Raw genomic sequence first — 18202 nt, 5'->3', positions numbered from 1 at the left:
ATCCATCCACGCCTTGTTAAAGATGTCCAAAAGCGTTTGACGTGCTTGAGGACCGAGGTGGCATAGTGTGGAGTAGGAGATTTCATCTGGACCTGGGGATGAGCTACGCCGGCAGGATGCCAGAGCCACCTCTAACTCTTCCATGGAGAAGAGCACGTCCATGCGTTGATCGCGTGACGTGGGGACTTCACGGATCCTTGCAGATCGATAGCCATCAGTTCTAGAGGCAATCTTCACGCAAAAGAAACTTTAATGCTCCGGAGGAAGTTTGCCAGGCGCACCGGCCTGGTAAGAATGACCTAAATCATGTGGTCTGTGTGCGGGGCGGGCACGCGCAGTGATTGAACCCCATCTGCCGTTTATTCCCCTCCTCTTCTTCCCCTTCCCCCGCACCAGGTGTTCGACCCCTTCTTTCTAAATAAATTCATTGATTCATTCATTGATGCACCTTTGCACCGAATGAGAATTTGCGGAAGAAACTCTGATTCTTCGCGTATTTCTGCGTCGAATTCACAACTATCGCCTGTCAATTATATATCGCACGTAATAACGGGGTAATGGACAAATGACACTCAGACACAAAGATACCGGCCTGTAGACTCAACATTAGAGATTTCGTTCAATAAAGGCGAGTGATATGGCCAATTTATAGTGATGGCCTCTGGTGGTGATCAGTCTGTGGGCGTCAACGCCATTTATGGAGTGAAATTTAACAACATTCAAGCGTAACGTTCAGGGTAAGTAAAGATGCCATGATATCACCCAGAACCATAAATCTCCCTTGTGCGGGCTCTTCAGCGCCACCGTTTTTTATTGTATGCGTTTCGCCTATTGTATACGTCGTAAAAATTTTGAACGTTGCCTTTGATTTGCCCGCAACTTTCCCGTTCCTCAAATTTAACTTATTTATACACTGCAGCAGGTTTTTGAAAAAAAAAAAATTACCACAGCTGACAAATTAAGGTATAACGCCAGATGCTGATATACATAAGTGGACAACCATCAGTGTACCCACACCAAAACTATACAGACCACTGGAACATTCGTTAGTGTGAGCTCGAGTTCCCTCTCGCACCCTACACCATGATTAAAAAACAAATACAAACAGCGATTAGGAGCGGGAAGACCTCGGGGGCCCTGTAAGACCTACTGTAATAAATAAATAAATAAATAAATAAATAAATAAATAAATAAATAAATAAATAAATAAATAAATAAATAAATAAATAAACGAGACGCCACCACACTCACGCGCTAACGGGGTATTTCAAGCAAACACTGTGAACATGTCTGAGTCCACAATGTTTGTTATTGCGAAGCCAGTTGAAAAATATGAAATAAAAGGGGTAGTCAGTTACGCGTGTATCAGCTCGGCGTTCCTCGTGTTATTTAAAGACAGGCGGTGCCTGGCGCGTCAGGTGCGACACGGGTCACTTGTGGTGCCGTCCGGTTGTCCATATTCCCCCATGATTCCGCTGCCTCGCCCTAACGAAGTCGGCCTAATTTAGCCCGTCGCCGCCTGATTCGTGCATCAGGTGACCCCTTGACGCTTCCTCCGAGCACAACGCGTTTCAGGAACGGCAATGGTGACGATAGGAATAAGTACACGTTCGATGTCACGCCGGGAGGCCGCGTTGAATTGTCTTCGTGTCGCGAAGCGGAAGATCGAAGCACGCGCACGGTGTATTCGCGTGACCAGGGATCTGCAAGCGCGCACGACACTCGCCAACTGAGAACACCACGAGGAGAGAGCCCGTCTACCCGTCGTTACTTTTCCTTAATTTCCCCGGGAAACCCTTGAGCAAGGGTTTCCAGGGGAAGGGGGAAAAAGGGAAGGGGGGGGGGGGGGTGCGGTTACACTCCCGAAGTTGCACCTGGACTATGAGCCGCGCAGTAGCTGGAAGGGTGCGGAATTTTTAAGACGTGCGCCTAAGTCTCAACAACACACCGGCGTTTTTGTTTTGTTGTAGGCTCAGCAGCATTATTCCTTATAAAATTATGCATTAAAATTATAAGAGATAAAATTGAATATACTGTACTCATGAACTTTAAAAAAAATAACAGAATGAAATAAAATATCACTAATTTAAAGAAACTGGAAATGAACTAACAAAGAACAAATGTCTATCTAATCCAGCGCCCTCATGAAATTAGCTTTAAAAAAACTCGCGGTCAGAGTTGAAAACGGCCTTGAAGAGATGGCGACATAAACTGAGAACAAAAACAGGAAGCGAAAAAAAAAAAAAAAAAAGATTCGTTCCCACGATGTCGCCAGCGGCCCCAACACAACAAAAACGTCGCTGTAGACGTCATTCGTCTCGTTCAAACCGCACGGATCCGGTCGGCTCCGCCCGGTCGCTTTCTGAAAAGAGTACGCGAAGACAGTTGAACTATGCATGCTACGCATTCAATGAAAATACCTCAACATGAAGTTCTGGCGACATTTATTTTGGCTTTTGTGCCACTGGATCTCAGCTGCAGTGTACCCTTACAACGTTAGCCCTGGAGTGCGAGGCGTTGCAGAAACGAAAGGCTTGCCCCTGCCTTCGACGTTTCAATACCCCCATGTTTTATGTAAGGCTGTTTAGACATTAAAGCTTGCCGGAATATTTATTTTAAGATTAAAATAAATGTGATAGATACTATTGCTTTTTAAAAACTTTATTCGAGGCACCCAAGTTTTAAGGTCTCTTCACTGAAAAATGAACTTACAGCAGTGTGTTCCTAGTTGGGTGTGCTTCCTCAAATTCCTGATTAAAATTGGTTCAAAGACCCTGCAGTGACGGACCACGCGACTGCCCTTAGCTGGTACCTGTTGCAAGACACCGCACCTGCACTAACTGAATCACAGGTATAAGGCGCGCTGTGCCGTAATGCACACTGATTAAATAAATTCACGGACAATTCATATACTGTATAATGCGAAATTCATAATCAGCGGGAACTGCAGTCTTCTTGGTCACGGCGGATATCTGCTGGGTCACAGGAAGTGATGGCGTGACTAGCGAATTGGCACGGCGGCGCGCCCTAATGTGCTGTTATCTCGCAGCGCGTCGCCGCTGCCGCAAGCATGTTGTCGCAAATCGTGTTAGAACCTCCCGCGCAAATGTTACGTGGTTCATGGAACACGCACGGAGGAGTACACTCTGGAGAAAATGTGAGGGGGATGCAGTGAGAGAGATTACTCGTCCTCGTACTTTCGCCAGAGCTCCGACAAGCGTCTCGTGCGGCCTTATATAGCATACTGCCCTCCCCCTCACACTTGCTGCACACTTTCCTCCACCGTTTTCTTTTAACACGACAGTGTTTTACGCAGGGATCGACCAAGATCTTACTGACGTCATATCCGCCAAGGAAATGACATCTCCAGAAAAGTTATATTGACGCGGCTACGCCTGGATATCGAGCCGGGATCTTTGTCACCTTTCTCACCGCAACGGGAAGTGACAGACGCTTTACCCACTGCGCTATAAGCTGAAGCACGGACGGCTGTATGAACGCGCCATATATCCTTCGTATAACCTCCTCCTTCCCAAAAATGGTGCTGCCGTCGAAGAAAGGTGAAGTAGTGCATCCCGATGCTAATGAGCGCCGACATTTGGCGCCAACTGAGCTCATCGCAACGCAACCGTCTGCCGTACACTCCACGGAGCAGGAACGCGGTGGTCGCACATTTGCCAAAACGACGCCCGAGCAGGTCGTCGCTCGCCAAGCACACAAGACAGAACCGCAAATCGTGCTCTTTCGCTGCAGCGGACCGTGAGTTCACCAAACGGTTCGCTGGCAACCCGTTCGGTTTCGTTCGCATGGTTTGCGAGCACGTGTGGTTTCATTCGGGTTTACGCAATGCCCCGGCGCGTGCAATCCAGTGTCTAATGTTGATGCATTTTACGGTGTCATACCGACTAAATATAAATAGTGATGTGCAAGTTCATATCGATGCAGAATAAACGTTCAACTGATCCTGTGAAGTCACATTTAACTTTCGTGTTTTACCGATTCCTATAAAAGCATTTTTTCTGTCTTTACCCGCTCGGTTGCAACGCCGAGGCCGCCGCCGCCAAACCACCGTAGCGGCCGCAGAAGGGCTTGGGCAGTAAAACTCCGATTGAATCGACAAGACGGTATACTTTTCGCGCAAACAAGCCCGCTCCACTTGGTATAGCCGCCGACTTCCTCCGCTCACTCCCCTGGGGGTTCAAACAGGTATGACATCAGCCAAAAAAGTAAGAGAGGCATCACGTCGGCTTTTTATTGTGTATTTCATCTGAGCCGCGACCTGCCGCCGGAAGACGCCGGTCAGGCACGCGCACTTAGTAGAACGTTCGCGCGCACTTCCGCGTTTCCCGGCGTGAGTACATGCATACGCCCAGCTGGGCGAGTTCGTAAGTCCCGCATCAGCTGTCAACGCGCCCGTTGTCTTCCTTGATGGAGACTACAGCACCCGACGGCATCGTGACGGAGCGCGGCCTGGCTCCGGGATAAGTGCATTCACGATTGCCACTTGCTGTAAGCGGGGTGAAAACTGTTAGTCGCGACATTTTGATCGCAGGAAAATGGCAGCGTTTTCTAGGTATGCGACCGCGCAATGTACACGTGGCCCCTCATCATTCCGTAGTGTCGATTTTCCCACGTCATTTGGCAAAATGAAGCGACCTTGTTCCTGTCAGCTATTAAGCAAAGGAACGGACGGTTGGTTTAAGTGGTTAGTCCCTGTGTGAAGGTATTGTCCCCGCCAATAAAGCCAAGCTCAGTAACTGAAGGGGCTCTAACCAAACCCCGCCCCGAACTCGGCGTCATTTGTCACGCTGACGACACCGGTTGGGCCACTATATTTAACAGCCGTAGAGGATATGGAGAAATATTCAGTGACATGCCCTGCTAGAGACAGGTGTAGGCCCGTTTCGTCACGTGGTGTTTCGTCATAGGCCGGCTCGTAATAGGCCATTTGTTTACATAGGATCATTCGTCATAGGCCAGTTTGTCACATAGGAAAGTTCGTCACAGTGGTGAAAAAACGAAGTTCGCTATGTTTTTTTAGAAGTATGTAAGCGATGCTAAGGCATCGCTGGCATATGCTGCGTAATGGTAAGTACATAGAAAGTGTAATTATAACTAAGTTGCACATTCGTTAAATAAATGATTAGTTTCCACTTTTGCAATAAACCAGTAATGAATGACACGGAATGGTTCCCGTGAACACGCGGAAAATCATTTGTTATTCCAACTTTTTGCCATTCAAAGCGCAGTATTTCTGGAGGCTGCCCTCAAACTTGTCAACCGATTGGCGTCGCTGTAGCGGCTGATCAGAGTTTGAAGCTGCTTGGTGCGTCGAAGGTCCAATGGAACATAGACTGATTGAATTTGATCGGAGTGTACGAACATCATCTCTTGTTGCTTAGTATTTCCATGCCAAAATAGGAACGAAAATCATGTGCAAAAGGGCCTCTCTTTTATATCGCGCATATAACTACCCTGAAGAAGCAAACAATACACAAAAGAGAGAAAGGATTATGCTCGAATCGTGTTACCACCCTCGTCCAATTCCATTGGCCTTCAATTCTGCAGTGATCGCGATGAAGTAGGAAAAAAAAAAAAACATGTTAGGCTACAACCACGTGATTTTCACAACTCTTTCTCATTAGCGCGTAGTGTTCAAAAATCTTGCCCTATGGCTTTCCGTCTTCGTGTGGTGCTCACGGACACGCAAGCCTGTCGTAACAATGAAAAGGGGGGCGCGGCTTTTTTGTGGCCCCTCTTCCAAGATATTTTCTGTATTGTGCTACGTCCCTGCCTCCCTTTTCTGACCTGGGTCGTTAACCGAGTATATATATTCCAGTTAGAACCATGTTACCCTACCGATCCACTTTGACTGGCAGTGTTTCCTGAAATGTCCCGGATGTACTGCCGCCGAAAGGAGAAAAAGAAAATAAAACATGTTGGCAGAACCCACGCGGTTCTCTCAATCCCTTCTCAGCAGCGTGCAGGGTAAAAAATCTCGAACTGCATCTTTCCGTTCTTGTGTGGGGATCAAGGATGCACAACGCGGCCACAACCAGAAAGAGGGGGGCGCAAGTTATTCGTAACTCCCCTTCGCAGACGTTTTTCTTTTTTCTAATTGGGCTACCGGCCTTCCTCGCCTCCCTCGTTTGAGTGGTTAACCGTCCAAACTACCTCGCTGATATCCATATGAGCTTTTAAAAAAACTACACACGCGGACTTTTATTTTGTCGCACCTATATGACGAACTTCCCCACTGTCGAACCGGCCTATGACGAAACGCCATGTGACTAACTGGCGGTATCCTCTCAGATGATTGCACACCGCGTGAGCATGTTAATCTAGCTGCCTCTGCACCCTCCTCCAAAGGTTAGGACTTGTCGACCAGGAACTTCCGCGTTGTTATGTGCACGAAATTCACGAGCCGATGCTAAAATTTGATCGGATCGCAGTTCTACACGCCGGCCGTGCGCGAGCGCGTGACACAAGGCAGCGTTGAATCGCAGCTGTCCGGTTCCAAGATGCGATCACTATTAGCGTTTTATTTTACGCGCTGAAGTTCACAGTTTTCAAGAAAAGATTAGCAGCGTGCCTGGACACAGACGCTACGTGTGGTGCACCATTGGCCCATGCTTTCTATTTTATTCCGCTCTCTGAGTTCAGAAATTCGTGCCTTACTATTTTAAAGCGAACCTTTGTGCCTTTGCTCCCCAAGGGTTCTTTCGCGACAGTTGGTGTCAACAGAAAACTCCTGCGAACAAATAAAAGAAATTACTGGCACCGCCAGGAATCGAATCTTGAACGAAGAGAGAAACGGGGCGAGGGCCCGTTGTCTTACGGATTAAGCTATGAGCCCACGCGGATACGGGGGAGACAGACGGTGCACTCACCGAGCACATCTGCGGGTTTAGCCCCTGCATTTCCGCTGAAATCCATCTGATAGAGTTACGCGACCTCTCGCGCCGCTGTGCGCTCCGCGCACTGTACGTGTGGCGGAGTTCGTAAAAAGTAAAAGAGGCTCGCACCAACGCATAGCATCTCACTTCTCCTCTGTCTCTGCCACCGATCGCGTCGCCTCCGTGGGCGGTGGCCGAGACGGAGCAGAAGTGAGCTAGTCTAACAGCGGGTTTGAGCTTCCTTTATTTTTATAAAAAGAGTTTCCATTTAGGTGCTTCACCAATACAACTCAACCAACCACAATTCACGGATTGTGAATTGATTTAACCTTAGCAAAGAATATGTCATAAAGCCATAAAGGGTGTGGCTAAGTGCATTTCACTTGTCTCTGGTTTCACTCTTTGCAGAGCCATGTGTGTAAATTCAAGTGGCGTCGCATGGGTAATCGTTGTGGGTGTCGTTTACGGCTTCACATTCCAACCACCTTCACAGGGTGGATTGGCGCGCATTTTCTTATGACGGGCGCTTTTTTTTTTAATATAAGAACACTTGCCGAACGGAGATAGTGAACGCAAATAGGGAACGTGAATGCATGTTTCTGGAGCAGCACATACAGAAGAAGTTGAACTCCTGTACAGCAGATATGAAACAGAGCGCGAATTTTGAAACAGCCACCCTAGCTATTATAACATGACTGGGCCGCAGTTAGGCATAAGCCTTAACTATCATGTCTGCTGCTCGTGATCTTTGTTTGCGATGCCCTTCGGGCAGTGCTGCTTCCGACCCATTTATAAACTTTTCACCTTCTCACAGCTGCGCATACAGCTATCGGCAAGCGCTGTATTGCCACATTCCCATTTGCGCATGCATTGCGCTTCACAGAAGTCACGGAGAAACGATTATAATAACAGTGCCACACGTACACAAAAAATGACATTAAATGCTTAATACCTTAAGTTTTAATGCCATTAATTCACTGCTGCACGCAAAAATCGAATGCCATTCGCTCTAATGTCATTTTTGGTTTAAGGAGTTCCGCACAACTCATTTACCATCACGAACGCCTTAAATCTGGCTCTCGAATGCGATGGGCACTAAATAAAACCAACGAAAGTTTCAGAACCAGAGTGTTGACGCCGAACCGTAGCTGATCTTCGAAATAAGACGATACGATTTTTTGTGCACTCTTGGTGGCGAAGTTTTGAAGAAGGCGAAGTCACTAAAACAGCGGCAAAAGGCAAAACATCGTGCTACTCGTCCTGTCAATTTTTTCGGATTTGGCTACTGCTGGCAGGTGACGGCAGCTGCTGAAGCCACTTCTAGAAACGACTCACACCATTTTTAAGAAAACACTATTTCTGATTACGTTTTCTTTCACAAAAAAAAAAAAAACATTTTCAACCCTTGTAAGGCGTTTTTCTCTTCGTTAAAGGCTTCGAAAATATGAGGGAATGTCTCTTTATGGTCTGGATCACCATCATGCCTAACAGATTTAATGCCGTAGCGTTTTCGCGTGTAGCACGGCCCGCCCAATTAATGTCATTCGGTATCTTAAGGCCTTAAACACTTAATTTCATTTTTCATGTACGTGTGGCACGGGTATAACATGCGCAACACGAATGTTCGGATATCGGTTAAACCCAAACCGATCAAGCACACCGACTTCATCGATGCGCCAATCAAATCTTCTTTCTGGTCGCTACCTTCTCTAGACGGTAATTTGTTGGAAGACTAAGCTTATACCAGCCTGGTACTTCTTGTCGTGTGGTTAAATATGGAGTAGTCGAAAAGCCGCAAGTCGGCCGCTTTCTTTTATTTCCTCGAAAGATGCAATCTTGTTCCCTCCGGATTTGCGTAAACGCATGGAGTTCAAGGTTCATGGTGGAAAACAAGACGTCTATAGTGTTTCTGGCTGGAAACTTTTTGTTTGCAAGTATACGTTGGTTAGGAATAGGGCTGGTTATGCGCGGTGTTTGTGACAGAGAACGCTAAGCTTAACGATGTAGCATCTCCTCTACCCTTGTTCTTAATGTGCACTATAATTCTCTCGCTATTTTCTGTCCCCCTTGGGAAGTTGGAACTGATTTAAGCCTTCCATTAGCAGGAGGGGTCACGGCATCTTATCAGTACCTGCCCAGCAGTCATGCAGACCCCATCGTGAAATCTTTTTCAAGACGGGCCTTGTGAAGAGTAGTCAACCGGACTCTATTTCAGTTCACCTAGCTATATACCTCCGTATTCTCTCACTTCTATTCACGGCAAAACCTCGCTAGTTTTACTCCTGCGTTACCACTGCATCGCAGTGTAGGACATGGGACAGCCACATAACCAAGAAATATTCAAATGGGGTCTTCCCGCACTAAAGCAACGCGTTTGTTATCAGGTGTGCCGTATACACGACCACGGACGATTTCAGAACATCGGGGATCTTTGACGTGCGCCGAAGTAGCATACGCACGCAGGCGTTCTTGTTTTTCGTCACAGTCAGAAAAAAACCGCCACACCAGCCGTGTGGATAACCTCATGAGTCTGTGCAAAAGCGGGCCAATACTTACGTGCCCGGAATCTTATTCGCCGAACAGCGCGTATTACTGTCCTTTTTGACGTCATCATTTATTTGCTCCTCACTTTAGTTTGATATATATGCGCAAGAAAGTTTAAAAGGTGACTGGCTACGTTTCAGCGCGTGAGATGTTCAAGCGACCCGGTGATAATGCGAACTGTTTTAATTCCGATGGCTAGGATCTAAACATTCAAAAACTGCAGCAACTCACAAGTGGTCATTGTCGGATAAATGCCCAAACCGCTGTAAGTACACCCCAAGCCCATTCAGAGTGTGGGTTTCACTACTATGCACAGATGCATTGTTGGAAGCGTAATACCTCCACAGGATCCCGTGTATCCCTATAAGGAACACTACTAACAGAGCCCCTTTCAAGTCGGCTTTACTACTTTACGCAAATACACTCCTGGGAAGACGGTTTTTCAGGGGCAGTACAAGCGGCTTTACGTAAACATAAGAAGGCCAAAGGGAATTTTACTAAAACCATTTTCGCATGCCGTCAAAGTGTGACAAATCAAGTGTTACATGCCGGAAGGCGGGATTATTTGCCGAGTTTGCACAGAAATGCTTAAGCATTTTAAAAATGTACAGAGTTACAAAAACTTGTGACGGCACTATAAGTAGTGTGACAGTGCCGCCCTTGGCAACCTATTCGGACCCTCTCGATATTTTCGGAGGACCCGCTGCGTTGTCCATTGCGCTGCATTGTGAGGGTGGCCTGTTGCGTTCATCCTCGCGTCAGGACGGCCGCTGTTTTAGCAAATGTTCTGTTAAATTGACCCAGCAACACTTTTCTCAACTTTTTTCTGAATCTTAAAGGCTGTAGCCAACAAACGCATCCAGTACTTAGAATAGGAGGTCACGAAGTACCTCAGCCAAAAACAACTGCTTTATGTCCATCCCATAACTTGGAAACTTGCCTAGAAGTTTTTTCTCTGTCCCGGTATTGGCGTTCTGCGACCGCTGGAATTGCGTCATTACAGCGATGTAGCGGCTTTTGGCCGGCTTCCTTTCGTTTGCACACACATTTGGTGGCCATGCACTTAAAAAATCACCACGAAAGCAAAGCAGAAACGGAAGGCGGATCTGATGCGGCGAGCAAGTCGCGCAGTGTCGCTCTGGACTGGCGACAATTACACCTTTCACAGTGCTTCCAGACTCGAAGAAAAAAAGAGTTAAAAAGATTTTTTGGAAGTGTTGCAAAGTCCCTTTAAAGATTTGATTTGGTTGATTGTGGGGTCGAAGGCGCTGACGCTTCACAGACGATAAGGCGCGCCGTAGGGGAGGGCTCCGGATTTATTTTGACCACCTGGGGATCCTTAACGTGCGCTAAAATATCGAACACACGGGCGTTTTCGCTTTTCGCCTCCATCAGAAAAGCGGCCGCCATGGCCGGGAATTGAACCCTCGTCCTCGTGCTCAGCAGCACAAAGCCTGAGCCACTGAGCCACCGCGGCGGGTTCCCTTTGGAGGGACTCTGAAACACTTCCGATAAACGCTGTCACTCTGCAAAGGTTTTGCCATTACATCTCTCTCAGGTTCCACCATCAAGCAGTGATTGCTTTCCTTGAAACAAGACGAGTAGAATAATTAAAGGGACCCTGCAACACTTCTTTCAACTTTTTTTGAAATGTTAATGTTAAATTCTTGGAGAACGTAGCCACCCAACACACCCAGTACTTACATTACGGGGTCGCAAAGTACCTCAGCCAAAAATTACTGCTCTATGCCCATCAGATGACTTGTTGATTGATTCATTGTAAGGTTTAACGCGCCGACGCAACGCAGGAGATGAGGCGCGCTGTAGTGGAGGGCTCCGGATTAATTTTGACCACCAGGGAATCTTTAACGTGCGCCGAAATCTTGCACACACGGGCGTTTTTGCTTTTCGCCTCCATCAGAAAAGCGGCCGCCGCGGAAGGGAATCGAACCCGTGACCTCGTGCTCAGCAGCGCAACGCCTTTATCCACTGAGCCACCGCGGCGGGTTCAGATGACTTGAAAACTCGCTCAAAAGATTTTTCTCTCTTTCCCGGTCTTGACGTTCTTCGACGGCTCTAATTACGTCACTGAGGCCGGTTGTTGGCCGGTTTTCCTTCAGTTGCAGCAATGAACACTTTTAGATAGCAACTTGAAAAAAAGCCACAAAAGCAAAGCAGAAATGGAAGGCATATCTGGTGCAACGAGCATATCACGCAGTGCCGCTCCGTGCTGGCGATAACTATAGCTTTGGCAGTGGTTCCAGACACGAATGAAAGAATGAAAGCACTTGTCGAAAGTGTTGCAGGGTCCCTTTAAGCGAAGCTCAGTTCCTGTACGAGAGGGCCTCCCCCAGCCGCATGACGACAGCGTGTCTGGATCCGCCGCCTACGTATTCACGTTTGTTTTTCAAACGTCGGGCTTATCGCCTCGTACAGTTACGTGCGGTCGCTAACGTAGAATGCACGGGAGGCTTCAAGCCAAGCAGCGTGGTGCAGCCACCGACGGCAAGCGGTATAAAAATCGGTGGTTAATCCTCATGACGTACGCCAGCTAATTTAAAATCAAGGCTTTACCTCTTTAGGCAAGCAACGTTACGGCCGGCGCACCATGTCGCCCGTGCTCCGCACGCGCCGGCGTCAGCCTTCGCCAGTTTGAAGCTCCTGCTCTTGCTGCTGCTGCTGCTGCTGCTGCTGCTGCTGCTGCTGCCAACAACGCCTCCCTGAAAAGAACGACGCACAGCTTATACGCCTATCGCCTTATCCACTCGGTGTGGTTGGCTACGACTCGTCTTTTTTACTCCACGTGGTGAAGTTTTGCGGCATTTGTCTTCGTTTTATTATTCAACTTTGCCACTCATATCAGCAGAGTTGTCTACTACACACGGATGACTCTGAAACAGTGATTCATTCTTGCCACGGAGGTGTTGACTAAAGGGCTTTCCGCACCGTCAAAGGGTCCCTGCATATTATAACGCTGAACAAACTACTGTGCTCTACAGCGATTCAGCTTGTTCTTATGCTGCGCACTGTTCCCCTTTCACTTAACGTAAATGGGTCAAGACAAGAAAACTTACAAGAAGTCTTCTTGTAAAAAGCTATTGTCGACAAGAATTCAATGTTGAAACCTTTGGTTATTATAACTAAGCAGTCTGCTTATGATTATCCCATCCCGCGGCAGCCTTTCTTTTTTCCTCTCCTATTTAAAAGAACCATGCAGACAAAATACAAGTTTGATTGGTTAAAAGGCTCCCTTAACCCAATAACAATATCGTTTGATCGCAAACCACAAAGAACGATATTAAAGAAAACAGAGGACGCAGTGGCGACCCACTAACAACTTCCCGGCCGGGCCTCCAGGACGTCACAAGATCTGGTTTGTGATACTGGAGGCCGCTCACCAAACCTGCCGCCAAGAAACGTGCATGTGACACTGTAGTAGGGCCTCTAGTTGCGTTTGATCGTGTCATTTGAACGCTGACGTACAGTTAACACACTGAGAACTGTTTTTAGTACTGGCCTATACTGCGCCGATGCTGACGTCGTGAAGCGCGAAATTTCAGAAGATTCTCGTTGAGGGCCACGCGAAAAAAAAAAAAAAAATTCGCCAGCCTGCACTAGTGGTACTAGGCCGTAGAAACAGCAAAGCTGAAGGTCAGCCTAGCTTCTCCCCACGTTAACAGCGCATTCCAGGAGAGAGGGAACAGCCGGACCTCAGCAGTGCAATGCCGTTTTGGACGGCACTGTAAAGCAAAGAACATCAAAGTGTGGGAAGTGTTTTATTCAGTAGCAGTCGTCGTCCTCCCTTTCGCCGTCGTTTTTCGACGGCACAGCCGCGTATTCGGCAACTCCTCTTGCGGTGCGTCTTCGCCCCAGTAGACCTCCGCTTCCTCGTCAGCAGTTCGGACGGCCGTCCCCGTGTGGACTGTGAAGGGATGGCTTGACAGATTCACCGTCATCGTCTTCGGCGCGGCGAACCCCTGGCGCGCCGGTCGCTACACGACGACGACGACGAAGGGGATCTCCTCACGAGGCGTACGCTCACGTGCGCTCGATATTTTTTGCTAAAGCTACTGCGCGAAGGTTGTGCTGGGCGATTCGCTCGCACCGGGAGCGTTTTTTTTTTTGTATTTTTTTTTTTGCGAACGCCAACGGTCAAGGCCAGGCTTAAACAGCTCTGCCCTTTTAAAAAATCCGAGGACACCGAAGACCTTCGCATGAGTTCTGAATACGCAAACATTATGTCAAACTGAACGCCGCTAAGCGCTTTTGCTGGTAGTTATTGTAGTTCTTGTACCACTCGGTGAGCTCAGCGGGCGCGTTCCTGATATGGCACCGAATGCCGCCCTCACAGCCACAGCTGCATTCTCGGCTTTCTATGCTCTATGTAGCATAGCTCTGTATATATCGATAGAGCCGTGCACGGGCCTGATTTTAAGGCCCGGGCCCGGTCCGAGCCCGCTTTATGAAGCCTGAGCCCGACCTGGGCACGTAACACCTAGCCCGGCCCGGGCCGGGCCTGGGGGGTCATGAGTTAGCCTGGCCCCGCCACGCCCCGGGCCTGTTGTCTCAAGCCCGGGCCTGGCCCAGGCTCGGTAATTTATTTTAAATCCTAGATAGGGCCCCCTTGTGCGTGACGAGGCCCGGGCTCAGACGCTGAAAAACATTTGTCATATTTGGTTGAGTGTCTTTGTAGCGGGCAATCAAACAGAGCCTCTAGTCTGTACAACACATCACGGATACAAAAAGAAAAATTTAGGGTTAGGTAGTACACGTACTTTAGCTTCCACCATCTTCACTTCCGGTCACGTCGGCGTGATAATAGCTCGAATTCTTACATCTGAGACACCAGCAGCTCTAAGACCAGATTCTTGGCAACGTAACCTGTTGTCTCGGCTACAAGTTGGCAGGCTTAAATTTTTGGTGCTGCGTTTCAATTCACGAATATGTACGTTCATTGAAGTATACAGTGGTTTCTCAGTGGTTGTGTTTCCCTAGCTCGCGAGGTCGATTCCCGGCGACGGCAGACGCATTTCGTTGGGTTCAAAATGTAAAACGCGCGTGTTTATAGACATATGTGCAGCGCTCCAGGTTGTCCGCATTTATCCTTTCCCCGCTACGGCACTCCTTGTAATCGTATCTACAGTATGTTACACCTCAAAATATAAAATTTTGATGCAGTACATGAAATACCATTGAAATTAGAGTACAGTGACTGTCAGAGCTAGCAAACGCATTTTTAGAGCAATGCATAGAACTAACGACAACAGGCGCGTGGAAATAAACTCACAACATTCCTTTCAATGCTCTTACTTACACTTCATGCCGTATTAAACGCCAGGCCCATAAATTAAAGCCAGTGCCCGGCCCGGGCCCCCGGCTTTGAGCCCGACCCCTATTACAGGCCCGGGCCCGGGCTTCTGGGTCAGTCCGGGCCTGTGCAGTGGTCTATTTCAGAGGCTCACATAACGGTGCAGTTTTTTGCTTCAGTTTTTATTGTTGTGAAACTCGTGCTATGGAACATGCGTGGGAGCTGTTGGCTTCCGACGCCGCTCCAACGTCAATGCCGGCTTTTTCACTCTATGAGCCATCGAATGCTTTCGTATAAAAGTCGTGGCGGCACGGGTGTACACTCGTGCTCCAGCTGCCGCTTGCTTCAGGAGCGGCGTTGATGGCCGATGCAGCAGAACGCGAGTATATATATATATATACACGACAGAGCGCTCACGTGTGTCCCGTTTGGCCTTATCGGCAGAGGACACCTGTCGCAAAACGCAACCGATCCAGTCCGATGCCAGTGCCGCTGACGAGAAGCCAGATCAAGCCCGCCGTGAGATGGTTCGCTTGATACAGTCGATGATCGGCTGGGTTCCAAAAATAGGTCGATTTGGCACAGGCACGGCTCGTGGAGGCTTATGCCAGAAACGGGGAAAAAACCGCAAGGTTGCGTTGTGATGTCATCGCTCCAGATTTCCGCGATATGTTCAGACCACTCGATGGATGCCAATTGCTAACATTATGTGACGATTTCTTTTTTCTTTCGTTGTCCCAGCTCGAGCAGAAACGCACGAGCCGAAAAATCGTAAACTTAAGAAAATAGTTATGGCACGATTTACAGAGCATCGCTTTAATAGAACACTTTGCTCCCTTGTTGTTGGTAAACGTTTGCTGCAGCGTAAGATAATGTTGTTGGAAGTCTTCCCTCACCGGAAAGCCGCGAGACGTGGTACGCGCTTTTACCTGCGTACCATGTACTATCGTGATAAATTGAAATGCGAACAACGGAGCGCGTGGCTTTCAGTACATGCCGCGCATTCTGGCGACGAGCTGCGTATGGGCAGTGCGACAAGTTACTAGAGTTCGTGACCAACTTTGATATGCAAAGACCGTCGTATTTCCATCGTCCGTTTGGGCGCTCAGCACGAAATAAAAAATAAAGGAATATAGCTGCGTGCGCCGTTTCAGCCGTTTTCACTCATCGCAGCAACCAAGTTAGATAACGCTTGCGTGAGCGGGTGCTGAACACATTGGGAAGATAAACCAAAACGCTCACACGCCAAACTACGGCGTTTTTATATCAACGTAAGAAACAACCTCTCGTCACTTCGCTCTGTGCATACGCGGCCTGTCGCCAGGATGCGCGGCATGTACTGAAAGCCACGCGCTTCGTTGTTCCAACAGGCGGCGTTGGTTGTTCGTATTTCAATTTATCACGATAGCACAGCTGGTTGACCTGCCTGCCTGGGGGTCAGCTCGCACTCCCGCTGCTCCAGGCAGGGGGAAGTGATTAGGTTCGGGTTGTAGGGGCAATCCCACACTGAGGGTTAAATGGTGTTGGGCGTTTTGGAGGATGGGTATTTGTAGGGGTACACGGTTGGCGATATGTTTTCAAGTATTCACCAATGTTTTAGTAATCCTTTTTTCCGCGCACTGCCAAAGAATGGAATGAACTTGAGAGTAAAATTATTGAAACAACCAGTATGGAGGAATTCGAAAAGTTGATATCTGACTAGCAATGTTTGCTTTTGTTTGCATGTGAAACCTTTTCTATGTTGTTTGAAGTGCAGTGTTCTGTGTTATGACTTCAGTATCGTACTGTTTCTTTTGTTCTTGTACCATGTTCACCCACTCTGCTATGGCCCCACGTTGGGGCTAGCAGTATTGCTAAACAAATAAATAAAATATGTAGTGCAGAACTGTGTTGTTGAAGTATGTCTGGGTGTGTGGTCGGTCCCCAAAGGCTTGCTTCGCTGGTGTGTAAAGGGGGATGAAAGAAGGGGTGGTTGAGGCACTTTTGTAGGTAGTGGATAAGGAAATTTGTATAACGGCCTGAGACAGGAAGGTGGGTTAGGGATTTCAGAGGGTCGTAATGCTTTCTGGGAACGCCCGGATAGTTCGTGCATGGGCAGCGGCGTGCTGCCGCCGCATTTCCTGCTAGGTGAGCGTGCCCTGGTGTCCAGAAGAAGTACATCGTGGATAGTTTGTCAAGTGTCCTAGCACGTTGAGGGCTTGAGGCGCGATACATCTTTTTTGATAGCGAGGCATGCTTGCTGGGAGACCGCGATAAAGATTATGAAAGTTTTTTTTTTCTTTTTTTTTTTTTTTTTTTTTTTTGCGGCCGCCAATTCGTCTGACTTCTAAGCACCTATTTCGGGCATCTGAGGATGCAATCAAGAGTGAATCCTCAAATGCACGGAACCTTGCCGCGTCGGTTTCAGAAAGTACGTAACACTCGTCTAACTACCGTACTGATTTGTACGCGTAAACTGAGCTTTCAGTTAACTTAAGCATGCTTCCTAGAGCGCAAAAAAAAAGAAAACACGCAGACACAGAAAATAATGCGAAGGAACAAACGCATGACATCAAATGAAATTACAAAACATTCTACCGTAAACTCGCCGGTTCCCCAAACCATGCTTCTGAGCACATGACATTAGTATGCACGTTTCTTCTTTAGAAAATCGAGTTCTTTTTTCTGGGAGAGATGTGTTAGCGCCCCTTCACTGGGACTGTTTGCTGCTAAAAGCTCTCTTTAATTGTTTAAATACTTACGGATGTACAAGGACCGGTAAAGAAATTGTCAAGTGTTACTTCTGACCGCATCTCAGATGACGTTTTTTTCTGTTAATCACATCCAAAGAACAAATTCAATGTCCACTTTAGCACGAATACATTAACCCCACACACGATGACCCAAGGTGACAGATAGCGGGAATTTTCAGGCGCACGACATAAAACATCCCGTAGGAAATTTTGGAATTACCGATACGTAAATGGCTTGTCCCGTAACGACAGAGTGATGTAGTTGTTCGTTCGTTTATTTATTTATTTATTTATTTATTTATTTATTTATTTATTTATTTATTTATTTATTTATTTATTTATTTATTTATTTAATTTATTTATTTATTTATTTATTTATTTATTTATTTATTTATTTATTTATTTATTTATTTATTTATTTATTTATTTATTTATTTATTTATTTATTTATTTATTTATTTATTTATTTATTTATTTATTTATTTATATACGCCCAAAACTCGAAGGCGTTACAGACCTGAGTGGTTACGTTACAGACCGAACAATTCATACATAAGTTACACCAATTCTGAATGATGTAGGATCCGGAATGCTGGCGATGGGGGCGGGGAGGTGGTTCCAGTCGTCGCAGGTTTTGGGCATGAACGAGTAAAAGTAGGGGTTTGCGCGGCAGTTAGGAACCCCTACCTTGTACCTGTGATCGTTGCGTGCGGCATTGTAGG

General features: G+C 47.3%; 1 long non-coding RNA gene across 1 annotated transcript in view; it reads right to left on the bottom strand.

The window, feature by feature from the left end:
- LOC144152997 (uncharacterized) overlaps positions 1 to 12139 on the bottom strand; it is a 167529-nt gene extending 155390 nt beyond the window's left edge. The window contains exon 1 of the long non-coding RNA XR_013319265.1: positions 12015 to 12139. This is a non-coding gene — a long non-coding RNA (uncharacterized LOC144152997). The remainder of the gene's footprint in view (positions 1 to 12014) is intronic.
- Between the last annotated feature and the right edge of the window lie 6063 nt (positions 12140 to 18202).

This window comes from Haemaphysalis longicornis, unplaced genomic scaffold (assembly GCF_048455015.1).
Source record: "Haemaphysalis longicornis isolate Haplotype H1 unplaced genomic scaffold, Haemaphysalis longicornis Haplotype H1 scaffold_9, whole genome shotgun sequence".
Classification (NCBI taxonomy): domain Eukaryota; kingdom Metazoa; phylum Arthropoda; class Arachnida; order Ixodida; family Ixodidae; genus Haemaphysalis; species Haemaphysalis longicornis.
This window is presented reverse-complemented; position numbering and strand designations above follow the sequence as displayed.